Here is a 21,752-nt window from a genome sequence, read left to right on the forward strand (position 1 = left end):
TCAACAATTCATTGTAGAGTTCCAATTTCTGCTGGTTTTCAGATGTCAAAATCAGCTGCTTATTCACCAGCAGGACTTTGCCTTTTGACCATAGTGGCCATTTGGGGGGTGGGGGGAATGGAGGGAGGGAGTGGGGGGAAGGAGCAAGAAGCAAAGGATTTAGGAGCTGCATCTGCAAAAAGATCTCAATTTTTACAGTGGGCTTTAGAAATCCTTCTGAGGCTAGGGTTGAATTCTAAAGTCCGCAGAGGTGTTGGACCAGCCCACCTTTCTACCCTGCAATGAAGAGGGAAGAGCAGAGGTACTGCCCTCAGGGCCAGGCCCAGCCACGCTGTCTGGCCCACAGTGTCCTCCCTGCTGCCTGGGCTCCGGCATCCGCCCAGCCCACAGAAATCTTGGTCAACCCTGTGGCCTGGGAGCCAGGCAAGGAGCCTGTTCGACTGGATACATGGCTTCTCTGCACACAGGGCCCGTGGACCGTTCCCAGTCACACCACTACAGTTCCATTTCATAAAGGGCACAGGTCCACGGAGCCCTTGACCAAGAACACATAGAGATGTGTCCTGGAAACAGTAGGGTGGGCGATGGGGCAGCACGGAGCGACTGTCCCCGCAGCCTGAGGCAGCAGCCTCACTGGGCTCGCGGTCCAGGGGACAGAGCAGCGACAGGCCGGTGGCAGGGACAGACAGGACCATTGGGGAAACGCAGGACACGGGCACAGGCAGGCTCAGAACCTCGGAGTGCAAGAGGACCCCAAACGCCCTGGGACTCCAGCCGGGACTCCAGGGGCGCAAACACCGCGAGCGAGCGGAGCGAGCCAGGTTCCCGCCTGGCCGGGGCCGGGAGAGCCGTTTGTTTCTAGGGCGGCGCAGGGAAGCAGCTGGCCGGGTCGGTGGACGAGCACTTGCCAAAGAGGTGAAGGCCATGACGGGAAGCAGGAGGCAAACAGAGGCACGGGAGCTGGGGAGGCGACACTGAACCGTGAGAGGACACAGCACGTGAGAGCCAGCAGCACGAACACCACCCGCGCCACCGCCGCTGAGCGCGTCCAGCCCAGAGCCTCCGTGCGCTCTGGGTTTAGACGTGGGCTTTCCTTGTCTCTTCAAGACACCAAATCCAGATTCTCAACGGTGTGGGCTGGTACTCTCCGGTGGCTTTCCTCGATGCTCTGACCTCCTGGGCCCCAGGGAGATGGACCTGGGAAGCTGGGTCACGCACAGTCTCAGCTGCAGAAACACAAACACATTTTCCTTGCAACCTCACAACTTTTCTACGTGTTTGTAAAATCTGGGGGCTGGGCAGGGGTAGGATTTGCTAAACTATAGTGGATGACTTTATCTGGTTTCGTTCCATTTTGAGTTTAATCTCTCTCTCCAGCAAATAAAACAGTCTGGCTCATGTTAGACTTTTCCTAAACCACCTCATTCCTCTTTCCTCACTGTGCAGACAGCTCTTAAATCTATATATTCCTAGACCTCAGGTCTTTCCTGAGCTCCAGCACGGTGAGTCCTGCTTGCTTCCTGGGCCTGCCCATCCAGACACACTCACAAGTACTTCCCATGGTGCTTCACTGGAGCAGAGAAGCCAGCAAAACACAAAAGTCTTGAGCCCCACACAACTTAAATTCTAATGGAAAGCCTGTTGGCAAATCAGTGCATCCAGTGGGGCATGCAGAAACCACACCACGTATTTTGGTTCAGGGGTCTGGTAACACAGGTGATGGAGGCTGGGAAGGCGAATAAGGAGAAGATAAGATTCTTAATTGCAAGAAGTAACTGCCATCCCCAGGACTAGTGGGCCCTGGAGAGGGAGGCCGTGCCCCAGCTTCCCAGTAGCATGAGGGGTGTTTGACATGCGGTCAGGGCTAGGGCAGTGGAAGGGTGGCTAGTGCTGCACCTGCTCACTGAGCAGATCCTGACAGCAGCCAGAAGCAAGCCCCTCTCCCCTCCTGCCTCCTAGGCCTTCCCCCGTCGTCAGGAGACTCAACAAGATGTCAACACCTCCAGGGTGTGGATGTGGCACCTCAGCCCCATCACTGCAAAGCAAAGGAGAGAGGGGTTCCAGGACCGAGGCTGAGTCACAACGGGTAGGGAACACCTGCCAAAGCCAGCTCTCTTTTATGACTTCCTATTTCAGCTAACAGCACCGAATTTCTTTAAGAAATGAAAAGGGATCTGCATCTTCATTCACACACGATCAGTGGCCAAACTCCATAGATAGTGACTGGCAATCATCCCTTCTTCCCCGGCCTGTCTCGGGGACTGTGAGGCACAGCTCTGAAGTAAATTAGCTCACCTTGAGCCTGATGTAAAAAGAAAGAAAGAAACTAACTTCTGGTTGCACTTCAGTTACATTTGTGTCCAATCAATGCACAATATGGAAATATTAAATCATAATTTTAAAATTAATTTAATAGTAAAGTATTAAAAGGAGCTAGAAGAACCTTATTACTAATTTGAAAGACCTCTAGGGGTGCTTGGGTGGCTTAGTAGGTTAGGTTTCTCGGTTTCAGCTCAGGTCCTGGGATAGAGCCCCATGTTGGGCTCCACGCTGGGCAGGGAGCCTGCTTAAGAGTCCCTCTCTCTCCTTCTTCCTCTGCTCCTCCCCTGTCCCCCAACTCCCTTGCTCTCTCAGTCAATCAATCATCAATCACCAACCTCTAATGGGACAGAGAAATACTATCCTACATGATCCTGTCTACCAAGCTAGCAAACTACTAAATGTCTGTTGCAATGCCCGTTGTTTCATGACTCATTTTCCAGAGGATGATCCAGTGTCTCCTGTTTCCTGTGAAGAACAGGTGTCTGCAAGTTTTTCCAATGCTCTTTGCATGTAGCTTGGTCCCAAGGCTACAATTTCCGAAGACGGCCACAATGATGTCTCCCATAGCACATGCTTTTTCCCCCTTAAAGTATGTGACCTTGACACTTCTTTGATCAAGCCAGCAGGTTCCACCACTGGACTCTGGGCAGACTTTGTGACAGTCCTGACCAACAAAGTGGCTGAGCTGATACTGTGGGGCCCCTGAGACTAGATGATGCCATAAGAGCATCATGCATTCCGATGTGGCCGTCTGGGGACACCTGCTCTGGGAACCCAGCTGCCATGTTGTGAGGGAAGCCCAAATGAGCCCGCCAGGTTCTTACGGTTTTAGCAAAGTTCCTTTGCATCTAGCCTTGTCTCACCTTTATTTGAGCCATGGGTTGTTTTGTACACAGATGTGGCTGTACTCATGATAATCCCAACAACAAGAGGGTTATTTTCTCCTTCTCTCAGAGTAACTTAATAGCTTCAGACCATCTTCAGCTATATCTCTGCAAGTTGAAATCAGTTGGAGACACAGGAGAGGAAAAGAATTTGGCCTGCTCTGATCTCTTTCGTTTCACAAAAGAAAGAAAGAATCTGGTAACATTTTAGTTAGCTTTTTCATCTATTTTTAATTATATGAGCAACACAAGTGCATTTTAAAGCAATTCCAGGGTTTTCTGGGTGGCTCAGTGGGTTAAGCATCTGCCTTTGGCTCAGGTCATGATCTCAGGGTTCTGGGATCCAGTTCTGCATCAGGCTCCCTGTTCAGCGGAGTATCTGTTTCTCCCTCTGCCTCTGTGCCTCATGTACTCTTTCTCACACGTGCACACGCACACAAAAATACATTTTTTAAAACTCTTTTAAAAAAATAAAGCAATTCCAAGATACACAAAAGCATCCTAGACAAAGCTAGCGTTCCCTTGAACACCCACCCCTCACTTGTTCCTGCTCTCTTAACCACTTGACATGATCTCTTCAGGTCTCTCATGCTTGATCCCATGCATGTGTTCCCATAGAAAATACTTAAATTGTGATTAAACTATGTCATCTCAGTCTGTGTGGGGTTTTTTTTGAAAACATATAAACTTAATGACATGATTGAGGTTGTTCTGCATGTCCCTCTTTATTTTTTAGCCACACTCAAACTCCCTACACTCCAGAGTACCTTCCCTGCTTTCAGCAGCACTTCCCCCTGTGTGAGGGGTCAGGGTGTCAAATGTCTTATTTATGTAACAGACTCTGCATTTCTGTTTCTTGTTCTCCTTTCAGTTTTGCATTCATTTGGGGCCATTTCTGATTGGTTAAGAGTAAATGTCTAATTTTGTTACATTTTCCTGCAACCAAATATCTTTTGCATATTTTCTGTTGGGTGTGTTGGGTTATTTCCTTCATATAGGACAGTTTTTGTTACAACGTGAGGAATATTTTTTATCACATCTTATAGTTGGTTATTACAGAAAAGCTATTTATTTTATTCTATCCATTTTTATCCATCACCTTGCTAAATTTGGGGGTAAGGGTTAATACTAATGAAATCTAAAGATCAGATAGTGGTAATCTTAAGGGATATATTATAGTATAATGTATAATACATCCATCTTGTTTTCTTGATTTTGGTAGATATTTTACAGTTGGTTAGGAGGAAGCCATTGTTTGTAAAAAATACATACTGAAATATTATGGGAGTGATGCAGTGTCATGCCCTCAATTTATTCTAAACAGTTCAGGAAACATATTTTGTGGTATGTACTATTATTTGCAATTTTGTGTAAGCTTAAAAAAATTTTTTTGACGGATCCTGCCACAGGTTTATTTGTACAAGTAGCACAAAAGGACACCAGGCCCATGCAGACAGAAGCCCAGAGGTCATTCATACCAGTCCTTCCGTCCTCACACTGGCAGGCAGAAGCCTCTACACTGGAACCTTTGTGGCGGCCTGGGCACCTTTGGGAGCCTGCGCTGCAGGAGTAGGAGCAGGAGCCGGAGCCAGGGTTGCGCCTGCAGCCTGGGCCTCAGTTTGAGCCCTGGCCTTGGCCTTTGGCCAGCAGAGCCTGAGACATTTAGAAATGTGGGCATGAGCACATTTCCTGAGCTTAGGGTGAGTGATGTAGGCAAATTGATTGAGCTTGTGGCTGCCGCCCTTTGGGATCTTGGGCTTAACCTCCTTGGGCTTAACAAGGCCCTTGATAGCCTCAGCATGTGCAGTCATGGCCTTGGCGTTGTTGGCCTGCATCTTCTTCTAGGCCCTTCTTGTGCTTCTTGGCAAAGCGCATGTTCCTCAAGAATTGGGGTCTACCCCCTTAAGAGATTTGTATCTTTGTGACCAGGGCTTCTTGATGCCATTTCTGTGCCATTTTCATGACTGATTGTGCATGGTGTGGTTCTTGGACTTGGCCATGTCTGCACCAAAGCCACAGCTCCCCAAGTGCTTCCGACTGGAAGAGAAAAAGAGACAGCTTAAAAATTTTTTAAGTTTATTTAGAAAGCACTTGGAAATGCCTGCTTCCAAAAAAGTGAAGATTTAGAAGATAGCCACAAAATCTTTTAGCCAAGAGATTTTTGAATACATGCAACTGTGATGCTTGTCAAGTCAGAAAAGCAGACATGTCTGCTGGTGAAAAGGTACTAGCTGGCTCAGCACTGTCTACACCAGCCTGTTGGGCAGGTAGTGATGGTTCCAGATCCATGTGCCCCATCATCTCGGGTGAAGCTGTTAGCTCCGCTAGGCATGCCTTCTTGTCTCCTTCTTTCTTGGCTGCCTATTACACTCGACTTTTCTGGAAGCTTGAATCCCACAGTCAGCTGCCAAGTAAAATTATTGTGTTCTGGTCCCAGCTAAACTTTTTCAGAAACAATTTACCAATGCTCTTCCAGGGCAGGGGCTAGACAACTGACTTTCTGAGTCCCTTCCAATTCTGTGATTCTGGATATAAAAATTAGGTAATGAGCACCCTGGGGATATGAACTCCTGTCAGCTGCTTTGCCTCCCCCATCCACCTGCTCCGAACAAGGGGCTGGGCTGGGTGGAGAACGTCACGGGTAACCCAAGTCAGCCTTCCGGGCAGTGGATTAAAGGGAAGCCTTTAAATACTACCAGCTGTCGCCTTCTCAGGCAGTTTCTGGGAACAGGTCTACTTAGTTCAAGCAATATTTTGGGATTTTCCTTAGGAATACTCAATTAAGAAATACCAAATGCCAGTTTCATGAATCAATTCGGTCACATTCAGAATTTGACGCCTTTCATACACATTAGAGAAACCGAATATACAAATGGACAATGGCCAGAATGTATATAAAAATAGAACTTTGACCACAACCTGCAGCAGCCTGCCCAGGAAACCAACCCCTTATCTATTAAAAACAACCCAGACAGCCACCTACTGTGAGTCAGACCTACAGTCACCAGAGGGCCATCTCTAGTGACAATCCCAGAGAGTGGCCAGTAACTTCTGGAACAATCAGCCCCACATGTCCAGGGCTTGATCAATAACTGACAGCTTCCCTCACTCGGGTCCCTGATTCCAACTCTGGACCAACCAGAGAAAGCCAAGTATGAGCCTGGAACCAATCACATAGGACTCCAGCTCCTGGTCACCCCTTCCAGTGCCCTCAGACCAGCAGCTGCCTCCACCAGGGCACACAAGCGCTGTCCCCTTGTCCAGTATAAGCGCTCCCCTCTCCTGCCTGCCTCGTCTCTCCCAATCACAAGTGATGGCAGCCGACACTCTGCTACATAGCTGGCTCTGAATAATCAGCCTTTGCTTTTCTCATTTGGATAGAGTTTATTTCCCCAATATTTTAAGGTATTTAAACCCACACATTATCCCACTTGATCCTCACATAACCCATAAGAAGGTGGAGCAGGCGCCCTTCCGTGTCCTTAAAGACACAAAACTTCAAAGGACCCACCTGAAGATGCCCAAGGTCAGGCTCAACACCAGAATTAGGTCACCTGGTTTTTCAACTCCTTGACATGCATTATTACTTATTATTGTTACCTTATATCCTGAGGCTAACTGAAAATAAGGTTCTTAAAGATAAGTTAGTCAGTGATTTTTAAAGTTTTCATTGGATTTTGTACAGGGTTTTTAACTCCATCAAAAATCCCTTCCTGACACTGTGCCAGTAGAATAACCCAGTTCCCTTCACCTCCCTGAGTCACAGGGAAACATGAGTAAAGACCACCCAGAAATTCAGAGAAGGACATTGTTGACAAGACTACTCCCCAGTTCTACTGGAGTCCTGCCTCCCACCAAGCCCTGAAGTTCACCGAGATTCTTCAACGAGCACATGTGCTCTGACCTCCAACTTGGCCATGGATGTCCACCATCCAGCCACGAGCTGAAGCTCCTCTGTCCTGCAAAGAAAGCTGTCCTGTTGAGGGCTGAATGCATATTCTATGCTATCCTCTGTGCCAGGGATACTCAAATGTGTAAACTGTCCCTCCTGTCATTAAACTCAGCTTAACAGGTGACAAAATATAATCATTATAGTACATTAGACCCAGGCATCCTGCCATCTGAGAACACATAGGTTTTCATAGATGGGCTTATAGGGCTGTAAAACCCAAACTGCAGGTGATATTTGCTGTTAATATGCATTTTCTGGGAAGAAATCCCATTATATTTGGTAAAGGACAATTTTTTAAAAGTAAAATCAATACTCTCGTATACAGTGTATAACACATGCCAAATATTTTGTTTAATTTATTAATTAATGAGGGAACCAGTAAGATGTTGAAGAAAATTTTGAGGAAGAATTTAACAAAAATTTAAGGTGCTGCACATTTATAGTAGTAAAAGAATAATGATGCAAAACTGGCAAAACTAACCAGTATCTACAGGATAATAATCAACAGCACTCTACCTAACAGAATTTTCATTTATAAGAATAAAAATTATCTGCATTCTCTCAGTTTTCTATATAAATTACAGAGTTATAAGAGCACCTGGGTGGTGCAGTCAGTTAATCCCTTGACTCTTGATTTCTGCTCAGGTCATGATCCCAGGGTGTTGAGATTGAGTCCCATGTCTGGCTCTGCACCTAGTGTGGAGTCTGCTTGAGATTCTCTCTCTCCCTCTCCCTCTGCCCCTCCGGCTTATGCTCGCGCACGCGCTCTCTCTCTCTCAAATAAATAATTAAAACATTTTAAAAATAAATAAATAAATAAAATACAGAGTTGTAAAATAGCTCAAAGCCAATAGATGTTGGGATAACCTGGTTGGTGAAGTGGACGGGTACCCACTAATCCTGCTTTTATTTTTTTCCCCATTTCAAAGTCTTTTTGAATCTTTTCTAACAGTCCTCCTTGTGATCATAATAATATCAAAGATTACTTCTAATCAGAAAATAAGGTTGGTCTCATTAGGTTTGGCATGATTGTTTACATAATTGTTGCAAGAGTGTTATTTTGCCTTATCAACAGTCTATGGTAAGAACAAATCACAAATTCAAAACCTTCCACAGAAGAAAGAACCAGGTCCAGATGATTTCACTGATGAATTCTATCAAAATTTAAGAAAGAAATGATAGCATTTCTGCACAATATCTTCCATTCTATAAGGTCAGCATCACCATAATACCAAAGCCAGACAAAGACATTACAAGAAGGGAAAACTGTAGACCAATATATTCTGATGAACACAGATGCACAAATCCCCCCCGCAAAAAAAAATATTAGCAAACAAATCTAACAATGTATAAAAAAAAAAAAAAAAACTATATACCAGAGGCAAGTGGGATTTATTCCAGGTACACAAGGCTGGTTCAAAATTCAAAAATCTATCAATATAGTCCGTTACATCAACAGAGCTAAAGGAGCAAAATCATATGATCTTATCCATTAATGCAGAAAATAACTCCATTGGCAAGTCTGGTGTGCATCCCCCATTGAAAGCCATTGGCTTGGGAGATGCTAGATTCAAATTAAAGACTGTGGACAATCAACATTTTAGATAATGTCTGAAACTTGGCTGATAACAGTAGACTATTGTCGCCTGTTATCCCAGAACTCCAACCAAGGTGGGAGGACTGGACAGCATTATAGGACACTGTGGACACCGAGGTATTGAAAAATTCTCAGGGACTGCCCATGAAGCCTTCCATTTCTGAAATATGTATATTGATGAATTATGTTTCATCTATTTGAATTTAACCAAGGCAAGGCTGAACATCTCTTCTGCTTTTATCATTCCTCCCATGAAACTGAAAGAATTTCCATGTACAGCGCAACCAGAGGGTGTGGCATGGAGAATCTTACTACTGTGCCCCCAGAAAAATGAAGCTTGAGAAATTTCACAAAAACACTGTGTTAGAGAAAACCGTACTTACCTCCTGATCAATGAGCGCCTGCCAAGAGTCTGTCTCCAACCTTAAGCCAGGGAACTCCTGGCTGGGACTTGGGGTAGACGCCTCCTCTTTGCACTCCCATCCATGAATGCAGCCACCCAGGACCTTCCACAGACTCCTTGCCACTTGCTCCAAGCATGCGTCTCCCCAACTGCAGTCCCTCTGCTGTTCCTGAATGAACGCAGCGTCTGGTCATTCGAATTTGTCTCAGTTTACCCCTTTATTTAGGTTGACAAAACTTTACAGTGGTGGTGACTGCGGAGAGAAAAATGATGCTTCATTGGAAAACTATAGCACACCCTCGAGGCCATTAAATGCTGGTCCTATTGATTCTCTTCAAGGTTTGTTACATTTCCGTAAACTGGACTGTGTTCGCCTGAGACTTACACAGTGTTATATAGCTCAATAAAGCTGAGCTGGATCCCAAATTCTAATTTCCTACAATATCTCACTACCACTCTCCAATGTTTCCGATTTTTCTCCCACCCTTCTGTCTTGGAACCACTAAAAATTAAAACTGCTTTTTATCTGAAGCCTTGAAAGTAGGAGCTGGACAACTTGATATAAACTTCAGAGAGGCACTGCAACAGCTCACGTTTAGACAACCTTCCCAGTGGTTGCTGTGTGGGGAACTTCTGATGACATCACCAGGGACGTTTAAAAAACTGCAAACCAGGAAAACCTGTCAGATTGCCACCACCTGCCCTCTCTCCATCTGAAGATGCTTTGAGCCTAAAGCCTAGAAATCTCCAATGTCTGCCTGCTGGCCTCAGAAGCTGACTCTACAGTTTGTTCTAACCATTAACCTTTGTTTTTATTTGTTTCCATTCAAACGCCAAGGACATTGAGTCTGTTTCAGTGGGTACGGGATGATCTACTCTGAACACGAATCTTCTTGGGAAAGTTTCAGATGGGAGAATGGTAGTGCTCAGAACAAGCTACTCCAAAATACATCACCATGGCCTACTGACTCAAGCTGAAGGAGTTTGAGAAAATGGACATGGGGGAAGGGCACTCTGACCTCTACCCACCTTACCCTTATCTCCTGAAACAGGTCATAGGACCCTCACGGAAGAGGTACCCTCCTTATACCCAGAAGAAAGGCATGTCCATATGTCTGAAGACAAAGGGATGCCAAAAACCCTAACAAGCAGACCTCACTGTTCCCCACAGGTCACTACTCTCCCCTCCTAGGCCTACACCTGTCCTGTTCCTCTACCACTGCCCACTCCTCATCCAACCCAGCATAAAGCACTCAGCAAACGGTGTCTTCTTGACTTTGTTTCCTTATGCTGTCTTCTGTTGCACATAAAATTTCTCTTGAATAGATGTGTATGCTTTTCTCCTATTAATCTGTGTCTGTTGGTTTAATTTTCAGACCCATCAAGGAAACATAAGAGAGTCAAAGAAAACCTTTTCTTCCCCTACCAGAGCCAGTGTAACCACTGCTGTAGCCCAGAGCTTCCCAAATTTATTGTGCACGTGTATCTCCTGGAGAGCTGGTGCAGATGCAGATTCTAATTCAAGAGATCCAAGCCGGTCCCCAAGACTGCATCTCTAATAAGCTTCCAGGAGATGCTGTGGACATAGACAAAGTATCTGCAGGACTGAAGAAGGACCAGAACACAAAACAGGAGCAAGTAGACGGGATCTCCAAGGCCCAGCCATCCTCCTACTCCTTCCCAGTCACAGACCCTGAGTGCCACCCTCCCTTCCCTACACACAGCAGGACTCAGCTCCTTCCCGACATGATGTCACAGGTCCCCGGACATTCCACAGTATCCTGGAGACCAAGGCGGGTGAAGCTGAGGACCTTCAGGGGAAGGTCTTCCTCCTTCGGCTGGAGGGAACATGGCAGGGAACAGAGGAATGACCGTGTTTGTCCTGCTGCTGTCCTGCTGGCACGAAGCCAAGCTCCATCCAGTAAGAATATTTTCAGGTACGGTCACAGGTGGATTGTCACTGCGGCAGAAAACGCTCACCTCCCTGGGGCCGAATCGGCGCCACAGCTTCTCCCTGGGGTCCTTCCCTACCTGCCCAATTATCATTTATTTCTGGGGAAGAACGGAGTGGAGTGCCTTGAACAGTTTTCTATCTTTGAAGCCCCTTTAAAATCCAGAACTCCTTGGGAGAGGAACATGCACAATCATTTTTATTGTGGAAAATCTCTAACTTACCCAAAGTCGAGGAACAGTCCAGAGAACCCACACCCTCGGTTTCAGTTACACGCAGGCCGCCATCCCGCACGTTCTGCGACACCCGCTGTGTCGTTCCCGGGGGTCTGGTGCCCCGTCCAACCCGCCCCACCGTCCACGTAAACCTGTCCCTGCTGAGGTAAGGCAGACATGCAACGCGGCCGCAGCTGGTCCCCGCGGTCCCCGTCACAGGCGGGCCGGCCCCCGCGGGCCCCGGGCTCGGTCCTGCCGCCCCGGCCCCTCCTCGTGCTGGATCCGAGGGGCCCGGAGGCCGGGACCGGATGCGACTCTGTGCCTCGCAGGCCGCGGGGACTCAGGGCAGCAGGAAGGGGGGTGCTCCGGGACCGCCCCCCTTCCCGCCAGGAAGCTCCGCGCTCAGGCCACCTGCCCCCTCTCCCACCTCCATCAGGGGGCACTGAGGATGGAAGGAAAGAGGCCGTGGTGGGCCCCCAGCCCCAGCTCCCGGGGGGACGCGCGGGCCCCGGAGGGTCACCCGAAGGGTTTGTGCGGTGCCTGGGAGCAGGAGCACGGGGGCCACACCGGCCTCCCGCCCTGGCCGGGCCCTCGCCTGCCCAGGGGACAGCTGGCCCGCACTCCCACCTTCCCCTTCTGAATGAAACAGTTCCAAGGCACTGAGGAAGGTCAGATCCTCTGTGGGGCCGTGGGCACAAAGGGTCTGTGACGGGCAGAACACTGCCCCGGGTTCCGAGCCATCCCGCACGTCCCTCCAGCCCTCCCTGCTCACAGGTCACCTGCCAGCGGCCCGGGAGCGGCCCCCAGGGCGGATGGACGAGCGCTCCTGCGGCAGCCCCGGCCAGCCTGCCCCCCACACCTGCTCCGCCAGCTAGTCCAGATGGGGACCCAGGGGCCATCGGGTCTCCTCGGCTGGGAAGGCCAGCTAAGGGCCGTCTCTAGACCGTTCCCTGAAAGTGAACATTGGGGTTCCTTGTGTGCTCGCAGCCGGGGCGCAGGGGCGCACGAGCACCGGGCTCCGGGCCCCACACCGACCGGCTCTGGCCACTGGCCGCTGACAAAACCCCCAGGCAGAGCGGCAGTGGTGGTGACGCAGGACGGGAGCTTGTCGGGGAGCCGACCCCAGGCGGACAGCAGCCTCGCGTCTCCGTCTCCAAAGCGCTGGAAACACGGCAGCTTTCTCTGAGGACACATGGGCCAGAGGCTGGTGGCGGCGGGCAGGTGCGGGCAGGTGCGGGCAGGTGTGGGGGACAGTCAGGCGGTCCTGGGGGTCAGGCCCTGGCGGGGTCCCGCCGGCTCCGGGCAGGCCTGGCCCAGGAGGGTCAAGCGCTTTGCTCCCCGCATCTTCTGCCTGAGTGAAGAGACAAGCCGGAAAAGCTCGAGGTCAAAGCCGAGGTAGTTAAGTTCCCGTCACGCTTCCGGGGCCTTCCCGCTTCCTCGGGCACCACGAGCTCGGGCTGTCGGCCCCACGGGTCGGCCTGGCCCCCGGGAGAGACGGGGGGCGGCAGCCTTGGGCTGGTTCGCCTCGTTTGCCCCAAATTAGCCAGAGCACAACCGCAGGGGTCGCAGTGAGCCCTTCCCGGTGGCCAGGCTGGGCACTGTGCAAAGGTGGCCAAGGAGTAGTCAGGGCATCCCGGTAACCCGGCGCCCGCGTGTTGAAGCCCAGAGACTGGCCGTCGGGGTGGGGGGGACAACAGGCGAAACACAGCACAGCAGCCACAGTTGACGACGCACTTTAAAACCCGTGCGGATATCCTAAAACATAAATATTTTTCTGCACGCGCTTACTGGCTGACTCGCACAATACTTCCATTATAATTACGGGACAGACACAAAATGAAAAGAATATTTTTAACAAAGTGCTTGCAGACGCAGCTGTACCCATTCTTAATGACTCATTAATGCCTCATCCAAAGAGAACTGTACTTTTGTTTGCTTCGTTTAGGGAAGGTCAGCACACTGGGAAGCGATTGTCATCTCAGCGCAGACCTTTTTACATAGATTTCCTGCATTGTTCTAGGCCCTGCGCTGCAGATGAGTCCATTGGTATGCAGATTGTCCATCATTAAAACCATTTGAAAATCAGCGTCGTCATTGGTTTACTGTTGGAACCCTAGAGCCTACAGACGCCGCTTGCATGCTCTGTGCAGCCTGCGCCGCGGCCCTGCCCGGGGTCCTGGCCCTGCCCTCTCCCCTCTGGTAGCCTAGGGGCTGGACCAGAGGCTGACCTCGACCTCGACCTCGAGCGGAGGACACGGACGGACCAGGACACCCTGTTCTGAGCCAGAAGAGCGGGAGGGAGCCCCCGGCTGGCGCTGCTGCGGGGAAACCCGCCCTCAGTAACCGCGCACCGCAGGGTCCCCGGCGAGGCTGTTCGGGGCAGGGAGGCCTGCAAGGCTGGAAGTCAGGTGTCCCGGGATCCCAGAGGTCTGTGGTCTGGCCCGGCCCGCTCACCCGTGGGACTCCGCGTCTTACCTGTAGGCAGACCGCCCGGAATCGCTCTGCTTACAAAGGGGAGAGCTGGTGACCGTCTCTCTGGGATCCCCTCCAAGCAGGGAACCCCAACAGGAACAGCAGTCTGCAATCCCCGTTCCCCAAATCCTATCCCTAAGCTTCCGAGGCACTTGCTGTTGGAGCCGGTCAGAAAGGAGGCGGCAGTGTGGTTTTTACAAAAGGACCTGTGCGTCCCTGTGGGTTGGCTGTCCTCGTGCCCAAGAGCGCGATTCCGAGAAACCACCAAGGAGCCGACACCGAGGGCTCGACCTCGAGCGAGCACACGAGGGTTTATTTACAAGCTCGAGCTTGGGTCCAAGTATACTCCACACAGCAGAGCGGGGGCTTGGACCCCGAAGTGGGTTACAGCTGGGTTTTTTATGGGCTGTTCTAGGGCATTTTCAGAAGGGGTGGAGGAAAAAAATTTTTTTTCTTTCCAATATGGGGAAAGGGTGGGGGAGTTTCTTAAGATCTGATGGGGGATCCTCTGCGGAGGGCATTCCGAGCTTTATTGTCTTTCTGATATGGGATTCCCTGCCTAGGGCATTCTGCAGTTTTTCCTGTAAAGTTCAGCTCTTATTCCCCGGGGCCTAAGATCGCTGTACTTGTGCTAATGCTAAACTTGAGATGGAATGGCCTCCACATCCTCTGAACACTTGCAAGAGCGCCATCCCGTGAGCCAGGATGTTTGCTCCCTTCTGAGGGACAACGGTGCCCGTGACCACTGCCCAAGACGGCAGGAGTCCCAGCACAGGCACGTCAGTCCCTCCAAACACAGCCAAGCTTGCCGGCCACTCTCCAGATGAGAACCGGGGCCTGGAAACCCCCTCCCCAGCAGCAGGCTGGCGGGTGCCGCAAAGCTGAAACTATTTCGAGAAGTCAGTGCAAATCCAATGAATTGTTAAACTAATACGTATTTATTCCCCCCACAGGTCCAAGTACTGTACTGCCACCAAATTTAAGAATTTTGGACGACGATGTGGCTGGAGTATTTGGTAAGGAACCTCCTCACATCAGATATCTGGTCTGTATTTGGAGGAGTGGCTTGCGGTACAAAGTAGAGGGGTGTGTTTTGGTTTGAAGCTAGAATCACCTTCCTGTGGCCCTGCACAGGTGTGCGTTAGACACTCTTAAAAATGCTACATGCAGGTTAGGTAAACCTAACCCCGTGCCGGACCTGGCCGGCAACCGCTAGGCAGGTGAACTGGCCCGGCAGGATGGGAGCACCACCAGGTCTAGGAGTGGTGCTGGCGAATACTCCCAAGTTCCTGGCGGGTCTGGCGGTCTCGGTACCTGCAAGATTATGGTCCAACACCAGCACCCACTCCATCCGCGGGCCGGCCACCCAAGGTCCCGACTGCCTGCGTGACAGAAAGGATAGAGTCAAGGAGATTTCTGATGACGTTGTGGGGATCCACTAAAGCCAGAAGGGGAACTGAGGCTCCTGCCCCCCCAACCCCTGTTCTCCTGGGTGGAGAGCAGGAAGCCGTGAAAGTGAGACATCGTGTCTCTGGAGACACGTGAGATCAGCAGAGGCTGTTGATTCAGAGCGTCTTGCAGCTGGGCGTGGGCCAGGCCACTGTCACATGCATGTGGCAGAGACTCAGGCGGGTGGGAGGGAGAGCTCAGGGTGGTGCAGGGACAGCTGGGGGGATGCTGGGGGTGGTGCTGGTGCAGGGACGGCTGGGGGTTCCTGGGGCAGGTGCTGGTGCTGGTGCAGGGATGGCTGAGGGTGTCCTGGGGCAGGTGCTGGGGCAGGGACGGCTGAGGGTGTCCTGGGGCAAGTGCTGGGGCAGGGACGGCTGAGGGTGGCCCTGAGGCAGGTACTGGTGCAGGAACAGCTGAGGGGGGCCCTGGGGCAGGTGCTGGTGCAGGGACAGCTGTGGGGGGGGGGCGGGTGCCGTGGGGCAGGTGCTGGGGCAGGGACGGCTGGGGGGGCACCGGGGGGTAGGGGCTGGCCAGGGAGGGCTCTCGGTGGGGGCTGACCCAGGCACTGGCTGGGACACAGGGACAGCTAACCAGAAGTGGGTTCTGTAGGATGGGAAGTGCAGTTACTGGTCACATCCCGGCCATGAGGGGCAGGTGGCCCTAGAGAGGGGGGCGTGCGGCCCCCAGGATTTGCTGCTGGAGACAGCAGTCACCTTCCTTCAGGGTGACTTCTGGATGGCTGCCTACATGGTGGATCAGTTATATTTTTATGTAGAACTGGTCACCGTCCATTTGTATATTCAATATCTCATTTCTCAGAAAAGAAAATGTAAACCGTCAGAAATTAGACATGGTTCGAAGACCGGGTTTTCTCATTCATACAACCTATCAGGCTCCTCTGCTCCCTGACGGGTTTTGCTACAATTAGATGCACAACGTTTCTGGAGGCCTGTTGGAACTTTTGGTTTTGGCCTGCTCACCCTCGAGCGTCCCCCAGCCCCCGGCTCTGAAAGTGCTGTGAAGTCAGTTGGCTTAGGGCTCCTCTTGGCCCTGAGGGCTGTCACCCCCTGCCTTGAGGATCTCTCAAGACATCTGCCACTAACAGTATTTTGTGTCCCCGGGAGGCCACCCTAGCTTCCTTCAGGAGGTGCCAGTCAACCGGGCTCCTGCCCCCTGCCTGTCCCTGCCTGCCTCGGGGGCAATCCTTGATCTCAGTTCCTGGTGGGCGCTCTGGAAGGTGCTGTGCATGACCACACAGGTACAGTCCTATCCCTCTCAAATGGCTGGTTGGCTCAGGGCAGACCAGGGACTGGGGCTGGGCTGTCCTTCACCCCTGGGCACCTGGACAGTTTCTGGTACATAGTAACTGCTCAATATTTGTTATTCACACAAATATCCACTCTTCCCTGTGACTCAAAATCTAACTAAACACCATAATTTTTAGGGACTTAAAATTGGTTCTTCTGCACAATAGCTGTCCCAGAAAAGTGGCCAAGGTCTTCTCAAGGTGGAAGCAGGTATAGCCAGAGCAGTGCACCAGCAAAGAATGCACTTGGCCATGTGAGCAGAGACAGAGTGGCAGCAGCTCAACCAAACAGGGGCTGTGCTCCTGTGTCACCAGCAGCTCCATGATATCCAACTATGTCCCTGAGGTCACCCTGGCCATCCCTTGAGCTCATATCCTGTGGTCAGGGATGGTGTCCACAGCTCCATAATTGTGGCCATTCCCAGGGCAGGAAGAAGGCAGGGTGCAGGCCCCTGCCCCACGGGGATGCACACATGGATGCTGGGTTCAGGTTCCGTGGGGGAGGAATGCTGCAGAGTTGCCCAAGAGCGTTTCTCCATGCGTGTCGGCAAAATCTTTGTTTCCAGTGACACTTCAGATCTTCTCGCCCTGAACTCATGTACCTCATATGACCTGGAGCCACAGTGGACAGCCACATGCTTTGTCCAGGTCCCCAGGGCTCCTAGGATGTGGCATTTGCCTGCTGAACCAAGAAAGTCTGGGCAAACCAGGGCACCTGCTGGGTGGGCTCCAGTCCCAGCACATGGACCAACTGGTCAGGGTACCCACTGGGCTGCAGAGATGGGGTGACTTGCCACTGTCCTGTTTTCCTTTACATTCAGCCTCCGCCATGATCCCTGACTGTGCAAGTGCTTTCCATGCACACTGCTTTATGTGACCCTCCTAACAAGCCTGAGGAGATAAGCACAGGCCTATTTTACAGATGAGAAGACAGGTCCCAAGAGGAAGTTGCCCGGATCAAGGTCCAGTGAGACCAAACCAGACGTGGGTCCCGTCTGTCCAACACCAAGTCCGGTGCTCTTATGTGTTAAAAGCTTCCTGGGAGGGCAGCCCCCGTGGTGCAGTGGTTTAGTGCCGCCTGTGGCCCAGGGTGTGATCCTGGAGACCCCAGATCGAGTCCCACTTCAGACTCCTTGTATGGAGCCTGCTTCTCCCTCTGCCTGTGTCTCTGCCTCTCTCTCTCTCTCTCTCTCTCTCTCTCTCTCTCTGTGTGTGTGTGTGTCACTCACGAATAAATAAAATCTTAAAAAAAAAAAAAAAGCTTCCTAGGAGAGGTGGGAAAGATGCAAAGGGAGAAAGCAACACCATCTTATTCAGAAATCAGGAGAGAGGGTGCACTGACACGGGACAGCCTGGGGAAAGTCTCAGAGGGGACGGAACGATGGGGGTCTGCAGCGGGGGCCAGGCTTCTGGTATCGTGTCTTTGGGGACAGTGTTTACCCTGCCGGGGTACCTGGATGGTCTCAGGTTTTCAGAAATTGTGGAGGGGGCAGGCATCACCCACCCCAGACAAGGTTCTTTAGAAGCCAAACAGCATCTGCACAGGGCACCTGGGTCCCTGCTTCTAGTCGCTGCTTCATACGCTGCAGCAGGTCCCCGTGGGGCAAAAGGGTCGTGGTCCATCCTGTATCTCTGGCTTTAACACGTCCTTGTGTGCTTTTCCCAAGATGAAATTCTAGTCCAAGAGATCTTGGATCCAAGCAATTCATCACTGCTTGTAACACAAAGGCTACTATCAAAATCAAGAGCTTTGAAGAAAGAAAGCAAGTATACATTTTTTAAACCTACAACTGCGTGTGTCCCTGGGTCTATGGTGGTGGAGACACAATCCCATCATTCTGCCTTTAGGCAGAATCATTCTTTAGGGGCAACTACATCTGGGACAAAAGCAAATGAAGGGGAAAGAAACAGTTGTCCCAAACCATTTCTAGGACCTCCCCGAGACTGAGGAGTTTGAGCCTGGGCTGGCGGAGACGAGTTCCCTTTATTTTGGGGTGGTCTCTGGGGTGCACACACAAGCAAGGTCTTGTGCTCCAGCTGCAAGTCAGGCTCAGCCACCACAGGCACACGGGGCCCATGAAACAGGCACTTTCCACTGCCAGCACCCTGACGCGGGCCTAAGCCTCCTGAGACGGGCGCGGTGACCAGGACCCCGTTCCACGGGGATAGAACTAAGGTCAGAAGGACTCGCCCAAGGCCCCCCACCAGTAGTGAGCCAAGATAAAGAACGTGCTTTGCTGAAGTGCAGCTCCGTGGTGTTCAGCACCCACCGAGGCCAGTGAACAGCACGCAGAGAACCGAGGCAGAGGGTCTGGGTGACACCTGCTCAGGGGACACAGGGATCACCATCTACATGCGGTGCACACACTGCATCCAGGGCCAGGGAAGTTCAGCCTCGCCCCAGGACGGTGCTTCCGGAGGTCAACTCCAGTTCCTGGGATCAGCATCACCCACGGTCTGCCGCGGCCCACATGGCGGGGCTCGAGGGGGTCAGATGATGCCTGTGCACTTGCCAAAGCCCATTTCCAGTAGGACTCGAAAACTCCAGCAGCATTCCATAAAATACAGGGTGGACCCAAAGGTCCGTGTATGTGTAATCAAAAAATCATTTCCTTATTTTTTCCATGTTCTTCATCAAAGATACCCACACTGAAAAGGAGTTTAAGACGGGTATGAATAAGAAGTATCATGAAAAGGAATTATCTTCTGAGAATGAAGACGCGTCTTCCCTGAATGGTAAATGCACCCTGGTGATCGCCCTCCTGCGCTGAGAACCTAGTGGGGAGGATGGAGGCGCCAGGCAGATGCGGATGGGGACCCCGTTACGGAGGATGCAAGTGTGGCTGGGGAGGGAGGCTGCTTCACTGAACCCAGTTGGGCAGGTTTCCCGTCTCTGTCGAGGAACCGCCAGCCCCACCGCGCGGTGACTCTGACCCTGGAAAAGCAGGGCAAGGCCGGAAGGTCCGCAGGCAGGTGGCCACCTGGGGGGGGGGGGGGGCTGCCACACTGCCCGCCAGCCAAACTCCAGCTGGGTCAGAGCCCCTCCCGGGGGTGTGCAGGAAGAGCCAGCATCCCCTCAGGGAGGCCCCCAGGAGCGGGGCAGAGCGCCCCTCCAGCAGCAGGGGTTGCGACAGGAATTCCGGTGTGCAAGGCTCCGCGGCGGAGGAGCTAGCACCCCGCGGAAGACAGATATTTTCTTTAAAGATTGTGCGGAAGAAAGGCCGCCCGTGTAGCTCGTGGGATACCTGCCCTGTGAGGCGTCTCTGCGGGCCCTGAGGTGGGACGAGGTCCTGGGTACCAGGCACAGGGGAGGGGGGCCGGCTCACAAACTTATTCCCAGGTCCCATAGAGCATCTCTGCAGGGGGAGGACCCTGGGACCTGCATCTCAGCTCAGCCTTGGGCGCTAGCCTCTGCTGTTTAGAAGGATGGAGAGAGAGAGTAGGATGCTTATTCAAGGACGACATCTAAGCCCTTGGATTTGTCCCACCTCTTGAATTCCGCAAAGTGCCTAATGGTCATAAATTGAATCTAGCCAGACACCTTTTTAGCAGGGGGCCTGCATGAGGAGTCGATAAGGGCGGGTGTGTAGCAGAGGACAGACCATGAGCTTCTGTGGCCTCAGGAATACACTCTACCTGCATCACACCTGTGGCACTTACTGGAGAAGGAGGAGGAGATAGGAACAGGCAGGAAAATATGAAGTGGCCAAGAATGAGAGCCAGGGTGAAGGGATGGAGTCTGGGGCGTGGGATCAGAGAAGCCAGCAGCCTGCCGGGATCCTGGAGCCCAGCCCAGACCTCAGCGGGACCATGAAATCCCACACCTGCAGTGTGTGCGTGGGCAGCTGCAGATGGCACTGCAGACCACCACTGCGCTCCTCCCTGACCTCGGCTGCACCCTGAGGCCCACCCCTCTCTGCAGGCTCCTGAGCTGTGGGCACACATGCCACTCCCCTCTGGGCCCCAAGGCAAACGCCACCATTTAACCTAACAGCCTCCTGCTTACACTGGCAACAGCTTCAGGTGGCAGAAGTGGTCCGTGCCTTGCCTCGCTAGAGAGTACTGTTCAGATGGAGACACTGAGGCACAGCTCAGTTAAGGTACTGCCCATATCATGCGGCAGGCTGGAGGTAGGTTAGGAACCAGCACCCAGGCAGTTTGATCGGGGTGATGAGAGGAGGTAGCTGGAGTTTTTGAGAAGAGAAAAAGCCTTGGCCTTCCAGTCTGGTCTCAATCGAAGCCTGAGTGGGAACTCCTAGTAGGGTGGGGTGGCCCCGGAGGACAGCTGATGAGCCAGTCAGCCCAGGAGGGGCGTGCCACGGGGTACAGAGGCTGTCTCCGAGCTGGCCGTCCTGGGAAGAGCGCCATCCTGTCTTAGGGGTCCAGGCACCATAGCTGTCTCCCCCTCCCTGACCTGAGGCCTCCTGGCTACAGAGGGGCCAGGAGGCAAATCGCTGAGCAGATGAAGTGCCCCGTCCTCAGCAAAGTTGAACATGGTCCACCTCAATAAAGATATCTGTTTGCACACTGGTGCAGATAGGCAGATTGTGTCCGGCTGCTTACGTGTGGAGGTGGGTTGGGACTGCTGTGTATGCGTGTGTGTGTGCACGCTCACGTGCAGATCACACCAAGGGTGCAGGAGCCAGGGCCGGCATGTCTGGTAATTGGAAAGCAATGGGACGGGTAAAACATGGACAATTCGACATTTAAAACAATTCCATGGTGAAATCATTTTAGACTCACAACAAACCTGAGAAAGTAGTACAAAAAGTTTCCTGTGTTCCTTCTGCCCAGCTTTTCCCAGTGGTAACATCTTACGTAACTTGAGTACAGTTACTAAAACCAGGACGTTTACATTGATGCAGCCCTGCCCAGTAACCTACAGACCTGATCCAAATTTTGCCAATTATCTTACCAATGCCTTCTGGGGCGGAGGGGCTCCAGGTTCCATCCAGATGCCACAGGGCAGTTACCCATCTGTCTGTATGTTCTCCAGCCTGGTCTGTCTTTGTCATTCATGACCTTGGAGAGTGCTGGCCAGCTACTTCGTCGAATCTCTTTCGATTTCAGATTGTCTGAATTCTCCCCATGACTAGATTCAGGTTACACATTTGGGGCAAGAATGTTAAAGGATCAAGACTATGCCTTCCTCCGTGTGTCCCATGAGGACGTGCATGATGTAGACATAGCTCATTCCTTGG

At 51.8% G+C, this 21,752-nt stretch overlaps 3 long non-coding RNA genes across 7 annotated transcripts in view; 2 read left to right on the top strand and 1 right to left on the bottom strand.

The window, feature by feature from the left end:
• LOC140607818 (uncharacterized) lies at positions 1 to 11,900 on the bottom strand. Of its 4 annotated transcripts, XR_012009728.1 has the most exons (5): positions 11,752 to 11,900; positions 11,334 to 11,485; positions 10,585 to 10,734; positions 9,139 to 9,411; positions 1 to 1,226 (listed from the first exon to the last, which is right to left on the bottom strand). It is a non-coding gene; the product is annotated as an uncharacterized lncRNA (long non-coding RNA). The 4 variants fall into 4 exon arrangements; XR_012009726.1 differs by lacking the exon at positions 11,752 to 11,900 and having other exon boundaries at positions 11,334 to 11,542; XR_012009727.1 differs by lacking the exons at positions 11,334 to 11,485; positions 11,752 to 11,900 and adding an exon at positions 10,881 to 11,295.
• LOC140607817 (uncharacterized) overlaps positions 10,918 to 21,752 on the top strand; it is a 20,901-nt gene continuing 10,066 nt past the window's right edge. The window contains exons 1-5 of one of the 2 annotated variants that reach the window (XR_012009724.1): positions 11,107 to 11,490; positions 12,099 to 12,545; positions 14,750 to 14,812; positions 18,219 to 18,314; positions 19,192 to 19,287. This is a non-coding gene — a long non-coding RNA (uncharacterized lncRNA). The other variant, XR_012009723.1, reaches the window with a different exon arrangement.
• Positions 12,554 to 13,409, top strand: LOC140607819 (uncharacterized). Its single transcript, XR_012009729.1, has 2 exons — positions 12,554 to 12,719; positions 13,270 to 13,409. It is a non-coding gene; the product is annotated as an uncharacterized lncRNA (long non-coding RNA).

Source organism: Canis lupus, chromosome 17, assembly GCF_048164855.1.
Source record: "Canis lupus baileyi chromosome 17, mCanLup2.hap1, whole genome shotgun sequence".
Classification (NCBI taxonomy): Eukaryota; Metazoa; Chordata; class Mammalia; order Carnivora; family Canidae; genus Canis; species Canis lupus.